This window comes from Mesocricetus auratus, unplaced genomic scaffold, assembly GCF_017639785.1.
Source record: "Mesocricetus auratus isolate SY011 unplaced genomic scaffold, BCM_Maur_2.0 Super-Scaffold_100013, whole genome shotgun sequence".
NCBI classification, from domain to species: domain Eukaryota; kingdom Metazoa; phylum Chordata; class Mammalia; order Rodentia; family Cricetidae; genus Mesocricetus; species Mesocricetus auratus.
This window is the reverse complement of record NW_024429196.1, coordinates 68433790-68449362: the sequence shown is the minus strand read 5'-3', so window position 1 is coordinate 68449362 and position 15573 is coordinate 68433790. Positions and strand designations below refer to the sequence as shown.

Sequence of the window (15573 nt, the reverse complement as noted above, 5' to 3'; positions counted from 1 at the left end):
CCCCTGGAAGAGTACTATGTGCTCATAACTCTGAGTCATCTCTGCAACCCCCCACCATCATTTCTTGAAGAAGTGTGTCTTTTCATTTGTGTCCTCCAATGTTTGCATACCTGTGTGTGCAGTTGCTTCCCAAGAACGAAGAAAACCTGTTTAGACAGAGGAAAATGACTATGTGGATCTTAGACCTTTACCAATAGTTCTGAACCCAGGATAAATTACAGAATTATCTAGGTGGCTTTGAACAAATACCTATATACTGAACTGTCCCACTCTGATTGATTTAGGATAGTACACAAATTATATTGGAATGTTTAAAGTGTCCTAGGTGGTTTGAATAAGTTGCCAACATTGCAGAATCATGGCCCGTAACCTAAGATCATCTGTGCACAGTCTTGATCATACATCAGCTTTAAGAATGCTAATCTCCTGTGTATGTGCAGGACCTATTAAATAAAGAGGGAGGGGAAAGTCAAGCTTCAACATGTTTTAAAACTCCCCAGTGTGTGCTACCCAGGTTGGAAACCACTATCCATGCCAACTAGTGACACAATGAGGGGGATTCACATTAAGCATCAAATGACCCATCATGCGGCCCTGTATTTCAGTCTCCTGAAGCTGGGACTTGCATTAGATGGCTCATCTTACTTTCACATATGGAATTAACAAAATTAATTTCATATTCCTTCACACTAGTTTTACTAAGATGTGCACCATGTCTGATCAGACAAGTACCTGTTCTGCTTCTCACATGTTTGCTCTTACAGTACCTGGGTAACCAATAGTCTACTATGAGCAAAATTTAACATCATTCAAAAGGGATAAATTTTATGCTGGAATTGGTCCTGGGCAATTCATAACTTTGTGAGCAGTTGGGGGTTCTTCTCTTTTTGCTGGGGAGTTATGTTCGCTGGTATGGTACGGTGTGTTGTAGGGATGTGGAACTAGCAGGTGCTTTTATGTAAACCTAGTCCCTTCATGCTCACCTCTCTTCAATAGCTGCTAATCCATGGGGAGCTTTGCAACATTACAGCAAAGTATGTGATCAATTATGTTATGATCATCTGTTCTAAAGCTCAGGTGTAATTTCAGTGACTGGTAATCTTATATTATAATCTTTGCATTATTTGTTCATTAAGTAGAAAGGCATTTGCTTTGCTCAGTTTGCCTTGTCAAAGAGCAAAGGAAGCATCCGACCTGGATGTACTGAGTGGTTTGACCTGATAGCAACTAGTCCTTATTGGTCCCCTTGTAAATCTGTTTCAGAATAAGATGCTTGGTGGGCAGATTTGAAATGAGTCCTCAACAGATATAAAATCAAATCCCTATTCTTTCTGTTGCTCTGGCAGGAGAGCACTGTGTAGAAATATATCCGCTCTGACTCCTCAGTCTATGTCTGAGAGATTAACTACATTCTTCCCAGCATCTTAGCACTATTTCCAAAGTCAGTATCATTGTCTTTCATCTTGCTCTTATTCATCTCTCTCTGAGAACCCAACTTTTGAGAAACTGAAAACAGTGTGGAAATTCTTTATGGTGAATAAATGGCATCACAACATTGAGTTAGGGATCATTGCTTATCCCAATAACCTCAGTGCTCAGCCAGCTGAGGCAGGAGGATCAAAATCTCAAGATTATCTTCAGAGGATTTGAGAGCAGTCTGTGCTGCAGGAGACTGTCAAAATAAAACAGCAGCATCTTCATAACTAAGTAATGCTTAAATATTTTTCTAATTTCTCTTCTGCATGCGGCTCTGAGTGATTTATATTTCATTCTTACATTGCCTGCAAGTACAGTTGAGTTCCTTGCATTTCTATTCATGTTAGCATTTTATTATCAAGAACTGATTCTCTGTGGCATTACTCAACAGATTTATCAAATAAGGTCTTTTTAAATTAGAAAGCGTTGTGTCAACTAAATGGATTATATTGTGGAGGTGAAAGGGGGATGAAAAATTAGTCTCTAAGTAATCTGTGCACACATGTGCCTGTGAGCATGCACATACTTCAGTTATCTCAATATATCTATGATTCAGATGGCCACTACAGAATGGACAATACAGAAACAGCTCACTGTCCCTTCTTTTTCTTTGCATAGGGAGCATCAGAAATGGCAGTCTTGGTCCACAAGCATTGTTCTTTAACCTCTGTTACAAGGGACACAGAGCAGTAAATGTCAGAGTCTGGATCGCTTTGTATAACTCTAATTGGGGACACAATTATGAAAATAGGATGTATAAGACCCACAGAGTCATACACCCTTTGATCCAGCTATCATCCATTGTGGAAAATGTACACAGTAGCAAAAGAGCCATTGTTTCCTTTCTTTTTCTGATCTTGGATAGATTTTTTTAAATACACCATTTAACTGAAAAAGTGTGCTGCTAAAATCTTCAGACTGCTCCAATTCTAGAAGACTATTTGGACACAAACACACACACACACACACACACACACACATTTTGTTGGAGATTAAAGCAAGGGTTTCATTCATATATGTCAGGAAAGTACTTTATACCTGAGCTATATTCTCAGCCCTTGGAAACCTAACATTAAACATTATTTACTCTTTTAGAGGGAATGGGAGCCAGGTACTCTATAATCCAGGAACAACTCTGCTCCCAGATCTAGGGCTATCATTTAAAAGAATAATCCAAAAACCCTGGGCTTGCAAAAATAAAACAACAAAGCTGTTTCTTTTCTGTTTGTACATGTGATTTTTCTCTGTTACCTTGGATTTTCTCAGAAGTAACTTAAGCAGAGATCACCTCACCCACGTTTGTCAAATCTCCCCACACAGAATGGAGGGCACTGTCTCCCGCACACTGACAACACTGCATACCACCATCATTGGTGAGTTCACATCTCCCTTCCCTAAGTTCAGCTCCTCAAGGGCAAGCTTTGAAGATCATTTTCCTTTGTTCTACCAGTATCTGGCACAGTTCTCAGATGACCAAAGTTCAACTATCATTTACTTAATACATGGAAAAGTTCTCATTAGCTAATTCCAATTCAAGCACCCTGGAACAAAGAGCTAGGAAAACTTCAGAAGCTTTTCATGATTAGGTGATTCTCAGGGCCATTTGGTACCAAAATAAGCTAAGAGAAAAGATAACAAATGTGTTTTAGGATTATGTGAAGTGAGATCTCTCAGCCCTGCAACGAATGGTTACTCTTGGCTAGATTTGTAATCACCTAGGAGACATTCCTCTCAATGTGTTTCTCTCTCTCTCTCTCTCTCTCTCTCTCTCTCTCTCTCTCTCTCTCTCTCTCTCTCTCAATAATTATCATAGGAAAACAGTTAAACTAATTGGTCATCAAAGAGACCAAATTTAAAATATAATGAATAAAACTCTACATTCAGTAGATGGCAATTATTGAAGATACTGAGGACACTAAATGGTACCAAAATTTGAATGAAGAAACATTCCCATTCACCACTGCTAGAAGTGAGGACAGAAACACCATCTAACAACCCAGGGAAAGTATTCAGTAATGGCAACAAAGTTAGTCTTAGCAGTATATTCCACAGATCTGAATTCATATTTGCTCATCAAGTTAAATCGTTTGTAGCATCACTCTGTAAGTAGCTTAAAACTCAATTCAAATGTCAATCAATGACGTAACTAATTAATAAACTGTGTTATATCCATGTAATTGAACACCATGCATTTCATATTATAATATGAATAAACAAATGATTACTATACATATGAAATAAATAGAAGTTTTATAGTTGAGCAAAAGAAGACAGATGCATTCTTTCTTCCACTAACACAAAGTTCAGAAACAGGAAAGAGCAAGGGCCCCTCACAGTGGTCCTCTCGGTGGGCATCTGTGGGGAGGGAACATGGAGGGGGTTTTCAGGAATATTCTTCTCATGTGTGGTAATTATACCAGGGAGTTTGATTTTTGAAGATTCACTGAGCTCTATGTAAGCTTGTGTATACCTTAACAGAGAAACTATTATAACAGAAAGCCAACAGTTTTATAGTAATTAAATCACAGTGAGGGAAAATTGCCTTCGGCTTGGATGGGAAATGGCTTTTTCTAGCCTTACATGAAAAAGAAACCTTTTCTTGCTGGACTTGCTTTTTCCTTAGACAGTTTTCAATAACAAATATTGAAGTGGCTTGCCTTGAGAGAGAGAGATTAAAGTACTGGGTAGGAGATAGATGATGCAGGTATAATTGTGTGGACGGAGAGACAAGAGGCCAGCTAGAAGTAATGGCTCAGAGATAGAAATCACAGGAATTGAAATTTAATTATCTATAGGATGAAGAAACGGGGAGATAAAAGTGACTCCAAAGTTTCTAGCTTGATAGATCTGAATGATTATACAGGGGTGGGGTGGACACCGGATCATTTGTGGGAAAGTTTGGCTTGAATCATTACATTGGTGTTTGTTTTTATGCTATCTAAAGTATGGTTCTGGAACCTGGTAAAAATTCTAGCATGTTTAAACCCCAAGAATACATGCAATTTCCACTTCCTACCCCCAAGGAAATGTGTGTTATGAGGAGGTATTAGAATTACAGATGGGCAGTAGGGGCATTGATCAAGGAGAGGCTATGCACCAAGCCCATACATCAGTTATCTCAACTGCTTTTAATATATTTAAACACCCAATTGGCATAAGTAATTATCATACTTTCTATCCTTTGGTATTAATTTCCTAAGCATTAAATTTGTTGTTAGAAGTATTAAAATCAATACCTGCTACTTGTATTCCACAAACAAAATTTGTCACTCATATCTGGACTTCAGCATTACAAGAAAACGTTATTATATGAAATCTTTTAGAATGGCAGCTGTATTGGTGATTTTTTACAGCAGTGGTTCTCAACTTGTGGGTTGTAACCCCTTTAGTGTCTAATGACTCTTTCAAAGGAGTTGCTTAAGACTATTAGTAAACAGATTTTTACATTATAAATAATAATAATTTCAAAATTATAATTATGAAGTAGCAATGAAAATGATTTTATGGTTGGGTTGTCATGACACAAGGAACGGGATTAAAGGGTTACAGTTGATAGGAAAGTTGAAAACCACTGTTTTACAGTATAAGAAAAACAATGTTAACTTACCATATTTATAACTTTATGATCAGGAGCATAGACCAGATATAATAATGGCCTAGAAAATTAATTTTGAGACAAAACATGATTATTAATGAAATATTTATAGATTTGTATAAGATGGTTAATAAATACTTAAACAATTTTATTTGTTGGTAAAATATAGGGTTTTTCCCCAGAATTTTCATTGTCCATTCTCATTACCTGGAAACCATGATGCAAACCCCAGACTCTTAAGGACAATACTCAGTACAGAAAAGACACATTCTGCTTCCTCTTGTGGGAACCCATTGTCCTGATGATTTTTATGTAGCAAACTATCCCTAAATGTAGTGACTTACTACAACCCCTATGTTACAATATCTCAGTTTGGAGATGGTGAGAACAGGTAAGTCTCTGCTGGGCAGCCCTTCTGCTCCTGTGGCATAGGTTGAGGTCCACTAGGGGTGTTCACCTAGCAGACAGACACAACAGAGAACTGAAGATACGATTTCACTCACAACTGTGACTTTATCAAGGATTACTGGAAGTCTTGGTCCAACTGGGACTATCAACTCTAGCTTCTTTGAGCAACCACTCCCAGATGGTGGCCTTAGGACAAACAAACTTTTACCTGGTGGTCCACGTTACTGGAGACTGGAGGCAGGAAGAAGTAGATACAGCTCCTTTCTTAGGACCTGACTCTAGAAACAAGAACAGTATTATTTTTGGACTAATCATTTTGCCTATCTTAGTAACTTCTTAGATTCAAGGGGAAGAGAAAATCAAAGAATTTGTAGGTCAATTTAATCCATTTCACACATAAATACAAGTCAGCCATGATCTCACTTAGTAAATTTTTTCATAAAACAAATTAATTTTTCTAAAGATAGATAATTGTATCTACATCAAGACATACCAATGCACACAATGGAAAGCTGCGAATAAGATATAGGTGATTTTATATTCTGATAAATAGTATTAAATAAGTAGAAACAGGATAACTAGCCATTGCTCTTGATGTTCTCTTTGATTTATTGAACATAAATTAAAAACTTGTATTTGTGTTGTCCTGAGTCTGGAGACAGCTCAGTCATTGTAAGTAAAAGGTCTACAGTTCAGAGCATCAGAACCCATGTAAATGCCAACTGGTCATGGCTGCCTGCCTATAATTCCAACCTCAGAAGGAAGATACAGGAGATTCCAAGAGAAAGCTAGCTAGTGAGACTAGACTATCATTGTTAGTGAGTTCTCAGTTGACTGGAAGAAACTGCCTCAAAGAACAAAGTGAAAGATCAAAGAGGAGCCTATCATCAACACTGGATCTTCGTAGAGAGACCCACACATGTGTGTGTTCACACACTTAATATAATGCATATATATATATAATACATAGGTATATTTTTGGTATTTTTAATAACCACTGAAAGTAATACTTACTCAAAATTTTCTACATGATTTCTACTTATGTGGTTTTGGTGCTTAAGTGTTAAGGAAAAGAAATTCATGACAAATATGTGCCTCATTGATACCATCTCTTATGTTAGATATACTAATGTTTTAATCAGTTAATCCTCAAAAGAAACTTTGAAATTGTTACTTGAATTCTCATTTTATAGGTAAGGAGATGCAGGTTCAAAAATGTCATGGATATATGGTTCAATACATTCTGTATAACATATAAACATATATATGCATGTGCTCAGATATTCAGATACTATTTATAAATACACTATGTGAATTTATTTGCATAATATGTAACATATGCTATATAAGTATTTAGTTTATATGGTATAGATAAATTGTATTTTGTTACATATAGAGTAAATTTACCAGTTATATGTTTACTATAATATAATGTATATGCCTATATACATACTTGGTGATAATTACATCAGATCACTTATTATTCTTCTGCTTCTTATATTCAGCCAAAGATACTTTTATAGTCTTATAGATGTATTGCTACTCAATACAGCACAACAACCTAAAATAGCTTTCCAATTCAATATATTCAGGGTCTTGATAGTGAACAGAAAGTGATGACCTCACAATAATCTGCACTAAGGAGTCCTTTGGACACTCAAAGTGATCAAATAGCAGGAATCTGATACACTTCTAACAGGTAACACTTCAAAAATCTCTCTCTCTTTCTCTCTGGGGATTACACTGTATTGTAGTGTAGTACATGTATGTGTTCATGTACACATGTTTGCATCTGTGTGTGGAGGTCAGAGGTTGCCATTGTGTGTCTTTCTCTATAGCTATCCATGTTATTTTTTGTTGCAGCTTCTCATATTGAACATAGAGTCCACTGATCAGCCAGACTCTCTGGCCAGTGAGCCCCAGAGAGCTTCCTGTCTCTGCCATACCAGTGTTTGAAATACAAATGTGTACTGCTGTACAGAGCTTTAGTAGGGATGCTGGGAATCCAAACTGAGGCATTCATGGTTGTGTGGCAAGCATTTAACCAAATAGGCTATCCTTCCACTCTTGGGGGCTTGAATATTTTAAGAACTATAAGAGATCCAAAGGTCAACTTGTTCTGAAGAATCATATCTTTTCTAGATAAAAGGAGAAAGCTTACTGGAAGACAACATTGATTAAGAAACTCTTGCTTGTAAAGGTCTTCATAAGCAAGGGTTTTCTCCCATTTGGGGTCTGTCTATTTGTCCTGAGGTTCAGTCATTAGAGCTTCCAAAGAGAAGCAGACATGTCATTGACCCCTTCTGGTAGGTAACAATGTTGGACCACTTGGAATTACCAGTAGAGAGAAAAGTGCCATACCCAAACAGCAATACAATTGATTCCATCTGTAAAATGATGAGAGGACCAAACTCCGATTCTGAACCATGTCTACTGTGGAAAGCTAACTCTTGGTCCCAAAGATTTCAGGCTCTGGTGAAGAAAAGGGTTTGTTTTCAGTGTTCCACTAACTAGTACAATTCCCCATTGGGGGCAATCCTATGCACTTTCTAAATTTATATCATGTAAAGGAACATAGCAAGCCAAACCCCTATCTGCCTGGGCTATCAGTTTCTCTCAAAAGTATTCCTTGTAGTATTATTGGGGTTCTACAGGCTGGAAGTCTTACTTGTAATCTCGAAAAATGAATAAATTAGCTTAGATGATATCCAATGATTCTTTGCTTTAAAACCCCTAGCAATTTCAGGCTCACCCAAAATATGTGCTTCAGGTCATCATCTTTTGATCATCAAATCAATTGAGTAATGGCATTTGAAGGCAGGGATGGTAGCATCTTCCTACAGCAGAAGAACAGATGCAACTCACAGAGAAGAAAGGAGGAAAGAGCAGAAGAGAAGCAATTGTTTGAGATACTGTTTCCTTCTCCCACCTCTAAAGAAACACTCTAAAGACAACAGGACCTTAAAAATAAGAAAAATTCAGCCTTATTACTCATTTTAGTATAATGGAAGCCAAGTGTTGAGTGAAAACAGAAACTGCTTCCATGTACAGAAGCAGTCTTCTGCACTGGCTAAGAAAAAAGGCTGAATCTAGATGCCAATACCTAATGCTTGAACTGGGAGCTACTCTGGAAGATTGTCAAGACACTTTGCATACAGAACACTCCATGTTTTTCCCTTATCCCCATTCAGACAAGGATTAATGTCAAGACTGAATTGAGTGCCATGTGCCCCCCAAAAGAAAATGTCCACTCAAAACTAGTTAATGTACCCATATTTTGTTTTTTAAAAAGCTGTTAAGCCAAGACAGAAAAAGATCATAATCTGGATTGGGACTGCGTACTAAAACCAATGACAAGTGTCTTTAGAAGGGGGTGGCAAAGAACGTTGGCTACAGAACAGCACCGGTGGTTTCAAGCAGGGATTAAAACTATCCAGCCACAAGCGAAGCAATGTTAGAGGTGCCAGGAGCTGGGAAGGCAAGCAGGAGTTCTCCGCTGGTACAGCCGACACCCTGGTTTCAGACTTCCAGCTTTCAGAACTATGAAAGAATGTAATTCTGGTGATATTTAGTAACTGCAGCAGACTAAAGAAAGTTCCTAGCCAAAAAACTGGTCAGGGGAATGAGAAAGTGAGAAACAAAGAGAAAGAAGTCAATTAAGATGTCTAGCTAGTGATGGAAATGGACTATACAATAGGAGATAATGTTGCTGGGCATAGACTGGGTTAGGCCTGAAAGCCAGCATAAAACATACACAACAGAATTGAAATCTGAAGATCAAGAAACTGGGATAACTGATACCTTCTTCAGCTTGGGGTGACACCTTTCAGTGGGTTGTTAATCCCCCAGTGCTTACAATCCACTATACAAATAGAAAATCCATTTTAGCAGTAGAAGACATCCCCATACTGAGAAGAGCAGGTACTGATAACTGGAGAGCTAGCCAATGCATAATATTTTATATAACCTTGAATAAAGTATTATAAAGACAGATCTGGCCAGGCATTGGTGGCACACACCTTTAACCCCAGCACTCAGGAGACAGAAGTGGGTGGATCTCTGTGAGTTCAAGGCCAGGCTGGTCTACAGAGCAAGTTCCAGGAGGGCTCCAAAGCTACACCAAGAAACCCTGTCTCAAAAAACAAAAAATAAAAGAAAAGATGGGTCTAAGTTGAAAGAGGCCAGGTGAAATAATCTGTTAGCCTTTTTGGATGCCCTAAATTCCTGGTGGAGATCACAGATATACAGGACCAGTCACAGGAACAGAGTCAGTCACAAGGCATGAGGAGAACGTACATGATCAATCAACAGTGTTGGTTGCAGGGCATGAGAAAGAAGCTCCTGGAGGCAGCTACTTTGTTAAAGGTCCAGGACCCGGAATAAACCAGGCATGTCTACTGAGGGTTGGAAAATCTGGAAGATTTTATCAGGCACTGGAACAGAGGGACTGTCTCTAGTTGGTTGTCCAGTACCCAGGCCTGAGGTACTTAGTATGCATGAATAGTGGCCCTGAGTATGACATCCCAATAGAGAGGGGAATGTGGGTGCAGATGTACGCCAGTGGTCAAAGGGGAGAACTGATTTGTATGCCAGACCTGTCTGGATCCAGGAGGGGTTTTGGTTTATTTGGTTATTCCTTTGTCTGTATGCATTTGGCTTCTGTTTTGAAGGTTCTGGATATTGGTCCCAGGGCCTCATACTAGGCTGAGAGAGGTGGGGGTTGAGTCTAGACATGGACTTTATCCTTTTAGGAACAGTAATTTCAAATAGACCACAGACTTACAGGTAAAATGCAGAAGAAAAACTCTAAGAAGGCAGTATAGAAGAAAATTTGATACCCTTGGAGTCTATGATGACATGACAACACAGGTATAATCCATGAAAAACACACTTGGTAATCTCGATCTGGCTATTACTAAGAAGCTCTTCTCTGCAACAGGAACCATCAAAAGGATGTTCCCGGACAGCCTGGGGACTGCCACTGAGCCTCCCCTCCTAGCAGGAGCCTATGCACCCCAGATTCCTGATCTTCTTCTCCACCAATGAACCCAGGTAAACCCGGGCCTGCATCTGGGCTTGCCTGCCTGTTCCTGGAGACTGCCTCCCCTCCAGATGGGATAACAGGACCTTATCTTAACATAATAAAAGCTATACACAGCAAACAACAGCCAACATCAAAATAAATGGACAGAAACTCAACACAATTCCTCTAAATCAGGAACAAGACAAGGTTGTCCACTCCATAACTTTTCAATATTGTACTTGAAGTTCTAGCTAGAGCAATAGGACAACAAAAGGAGATCAAGGGGATACAAATTCGAAAGGAAAGGTAAAACTTTCACCATTTGCAGATGATATGATAGTTTACATAAGTGATCCAAAAAACTCTACCAGGAAAGTCCTACAGCTGATAACTACTTTCAGCAAAGTGGCAGGATACAAGATCAACTCAAGAAAATCAGTAGCCCTACCATATACAGATGATAAAAGGGCTGAGAAAGAAATCAGAGAAACATCACCCTTTACAATTGCCACAAGCAACATAAAACACCTTGGGGTAATGCTAACCAAACAAGTGAAAGAACTGTATCACAAGAACTTTGACTCTTTAAAGAAAGAAAGAAGACACCAGAAAAAGGAAAGATCTCCCATGCTCTGGATAGGTAGGATCAATGCAGTAAAAATGGTAATCTTGCCAAAAGCAGTCTACAGACTCAATGCAGTCCCCATTAAAATCCCAGAACAATTCTTCACAGACCTTGAAATAACAATTCTCAACTTTATATGGAAAAACAAAAGACCCAGTATAGCCAAAACAACCATACTCAATAAAGCAACATTCGGAGGAATCACCATCCCTGATTTCAAGCTCTAATATAGAGCTATAGTCCTGAAAACAGCTTGGTATTGGCACAAAAATAGACAGGTAGACCAATGGAATCAAATTGAACACCCTGATATTAACCCACACACGTATGAACATCTGATCTTCGACAAAGAAGCTAAAAATATACAATGGAAAAAAGAAAGCATCTTTAACAAATGGTGCTGGCATAACTGGATGCTGGCATGTAGAAGAATGTGGATAGATCCATATCTATCACCATGCACAAAACTTAAGTCCAAATGGATCAAAGACCTCAACATAAATCCAGCCACACTGAACCTCTTAGAAGAGAAAGTGGGAGGTACTCTTGAACGAATTGGTACAGGAGACCACTTCCTGAACATAACACCAGTAGCACAGACACTGAGGTCAACAATTAATACATGGGACCTCATGAAACTGAGAAGCTTCTGTAAGGCAAATGACATAGTCAACAAGACAAAACAGCAACCAAAGATATTCACAAACCCCACATCTGACAGAGGGCTGATCTCCAAAATTTACAAAGAACTCAAGAAGCAAGTCTCCAAAACACCAAAGGATTCAATTAAAAAGTGGGGTACAGAACTAAATAGAGAATTCTCAATAGAGGAGTCTAAAATTACTGAGAGACACTTGAGAAAGTGCTCAACATCCCTAGCCATTAGGGAAATGCAAATCAAAACAACACTGAGACACCATCTTACTCCTGTCAGAATGTCTAAAATCAAAAAACACCAATGACAGTTTATGATGGAGGGGATGTGGAGAAAGTGGAACACTCCTCCACTTCTGGTGGGAGTGAAAACTCCTGCAGCCACTTTGGAAATCAGTATGGCAGTTCCTCAGGAAAATGGGAATCAGCCTACCACAAGACCCAGCAATGCTACTCTTAGGCATATACCCAAAAGATGCACATTCATACAACAAGGGCATCTGCTCCACTATGTGCATAGCAGCATTATTTGTAATAGCCAGAACCTGGAAGCAACCTAGATGCCCCTCAACTGAAGAGTGGATAGGGAAAATGTGGTACATTTACACAATGGAATACTATTAAGCGGATAAAAAAAACAATGGAATCTTGAAATTTGCAGGCAAATGGATGACACTAGAAGAAAACCATCCTGAGTGAGGTAACCCAGTCACAAAAAGACAAACATATATGGATATATACTCACTCATATATGGATTTTAGACATAGATCAGGGGGGTGTCAGCCTGCAATCCCACTGCCAGAGAGTCTGGGAAACAGAACCTTCAACCAATGACTGATGGAAGCAGAGACAGACTCCCACAGCTAAACACTGAGCTGAACTCAAGGAATCCAGTGTTAGAGAGGGAGGTCAGGTGAGCAAAGGGGTCCAAATTGGACTTGTTTAACCCACAGAAACTGCTGACTTGAACAAGGGGGAAATCTTGAGCCCCAAACTGATGACTGGGAATCCAGCATGGGACTGATCCAGAACCCCTGAATGTGGGTGTCAGTGAGGAGGCCCAGGTAATCTATGGGGACTTGGGTAGTAGATCAATATTTATTCCTGACATACAAACAGACTTTGGGTGCCCATCCCACAATTAGAGATGCTATCTCAGCCTGGACTCTTGCGGGGAGGGCCTAGGCCCTTCTTGATTGAAATGACAGATTATGGAGGCCCCCCATGGAGGGTTTCACCCTCTCTGGGGAAAGGAGTAGGGATTGGGGGAAGGGAATGGGAGTTTGGTGAGAGGGTATGGGTGAGGGAGCTGGGATTGACATATGAAGCAACTTTGTTTCTAATTTATATTTAAAATTTTTAAAAAAAGACTTTAAAAAAAGATGTTCCCAAAAACTTAATGGGTATCCCAACAGAGGATATCCACATACGGCAAACAGATTGAGGGAAGAGGCTCTGCATCATAGGTCATTGGGGTGTCAATAAAAAGAGTGAAGAGATGCTGCCGCACACTGTTAGATTGCCCTAAGCCAAAAACAATGAACACCTTAGATCAAGACTATGAAGAAACGAGAATCTTGCTCAGTGCTGGAGGCACTGTGACATGGAATTGCTATTTTGCAAGGCATGGAAGCAGCTTCCCATAGAACCTGTCCATGATGCAGCAATTGCACCCCTTGGTACTTAGCAGTAAGGAACTGAAAGCTTTTGTCTATACCAAAGAACCTACATGCAGACATTTATAGAAGCCTCCTTCATAATTACCAAAACACAGAAGTCACCAAGATGTCTTCAAATACATCAATGGGTAAATAATTATGATACATCTGGACAATGTAATAGTACTCAGCACTGAAAGAAATGGGCTACTAAGCCGCAAAAAGACATGGAGGAAACTTAAATATCCTAAGTGACAGAAGCCAAAATGAAAAGGTCCCGCACCGCAGACTTGCTACTCTACCTTATTAGAAAATGGTGAAGACAATAAAAATGGCACTTGCCAGGGAATTAGTAGGCAGAGCAAAAAAAAAAAGGAATTAGAGGAAAAGGAAACTACTCTGTGAGGAATGGTGATGATAGATACATCAGTCAAAATTTATAGACTGTACAACCCCCAAAACAAGCATGGATTTAAACTCTGAAGCACAGGCAGTAATTATGTGTCAATATGTACACCCCATCCATTAAAATGTAGCATTCTGCTAGGGAAAGTTGATATCTAAGGAGAGAGTGAATGTGGACAGGCAAGGCTGTAGATTTTCAGTGTTGCAACAAACCTTAAACTTACTTAAAACACTCCCTAAAAAGAAAAGAACAATTGACAACAGGCAAGGAGACTTTGGTGAGATAGGAACAAAGTTCACTCCAGGTGAATACCTCTTGATACAATACAGCAAAAATAAAGCTAAATTTCCATTATGAATTATAAACGCTTCTAACCATTCATTAAGAATTCTTTCAGTGACCGAAAATATTTGGTCAATATTTTTGTACCTTACCCCTTAATCAAAACATGAAGATATAAATACTTATTCCTGCTCTAGCTTGTTCAAGTCTACATGTGTGTATCTGAGACTAGATTCTCAGTATATAATGAATAAAAGAGACAGACTATCATGTCCCTGTAGATTCTGCATTCTTCATCATCATGGTGAGTGAGAGATGACAGTCAACAGCAATTTGTTACTGATTTAAAATTCTTTCCATCTAGAATAACAGAATGACAAACAGTGTTATGAAAAGCTTATTTCAACATCAGATAGCAATACCACATCTCCCAGACATCCTTTTACTGCCTGGTGTGGCAGAGGCATCCTTTGAGAGCAACCTTTAGAATGCCACTGCACGTCACCGGCTCCCACAAATCCACCGTGTTGAAAAAGGACCTGTGCTTTGCAACACAGAATGTGGGAGCAACATACCCTTCCTGGGATTGCTATTAAGGGGCTGTTCTACATAAATTAATTATCAAACATTAACCCTAGTTTCAAAGTGCAAGGGAAGTCTCTCAGTTAAAAGGGGTGAATGACTCCCTGGTGGTTGGGAAAGGGCCATCCTAGGCCTTTCCGGCACACTAGTAATACCATAATGCTTAGTAATACTGGGTTTATCTTTCTGTTTTTGTAATTTCTTCATCCCTTATCCCTTATTGTTTTCTACAACTGTGTTTACTGTGTTTCTTCTTTCTGATATGCCTCCATTTCTTGTATGGAAGTACAAGGAGAGTCATCTATCTAGAAAGGCAGCCATGAGGGAAGCTGCACTCATGAAATCTCAACAGCTTCCCTGTTTTATATAGAAGACACTACCTTGTGGAAAATGTCCTGTTCACTGGCTCTTACAACTTTTCCAACCCTTTTCCTTGATATTCCCTGAGTCTTACAACAGGTCTTATATTGCAGATATATTGTCAGGGCCGGGAACCTCATGGTCAGTGGTTCACTACATTTTGACCAGTTGTGGAGTTGCACACCATTACAGAAATTCACCATCTTTATCACTTCCCACCCATTGCTCTGTAACGTTTGCTGACTGTACTCATGCACTTAGCCCTTGGCTGGTTTGCAAAAAGGCAGAGAGAGGTCCTATGGGGTCCTCAGAGAACCACAACAGAGAGGCACTGCTTCATTTCCCTGGTGAAGGTCATCACGAAAGGAATGGAAGAAGCCAGAACTTAGGAAACATTATTTTCCTAAAATGTGGCTGCCTGTTCCCTGTTGTTTGAGACTGGGATTTCAATTTCAAATTGAAGGTAAGCAGCATGGAATACACATTCTCAGAGGTGGGATGTC

The 15573-nt window shown here is 39.2% G+C and overlaps 1 long non-coding RNA gene across 1 annotated transcript in view; it reads right to left on the bottom strand.

Annotated features, from left to right (window-relative positions):
- Positions 1–15573, bottom strand: part of LOC110340215 — a 436963-nt gene that overhangs the window by 64313 nt on the left and 357077 nt on the right. Inside the window, exons 4-5 of the long non-coding RNA XR_005880918.1 lie at positions 5688–5757; positions 5084–5132 (exon numbers count right to left, since the gene is read on the bottom strand). This is a non-coding gene — a long non-coding RNA (uncharacterized LOC110340215). The remainder of the gene's footprint in view (positions 1–5083; positions 5133–5687; positions 5758–15573) is intronic.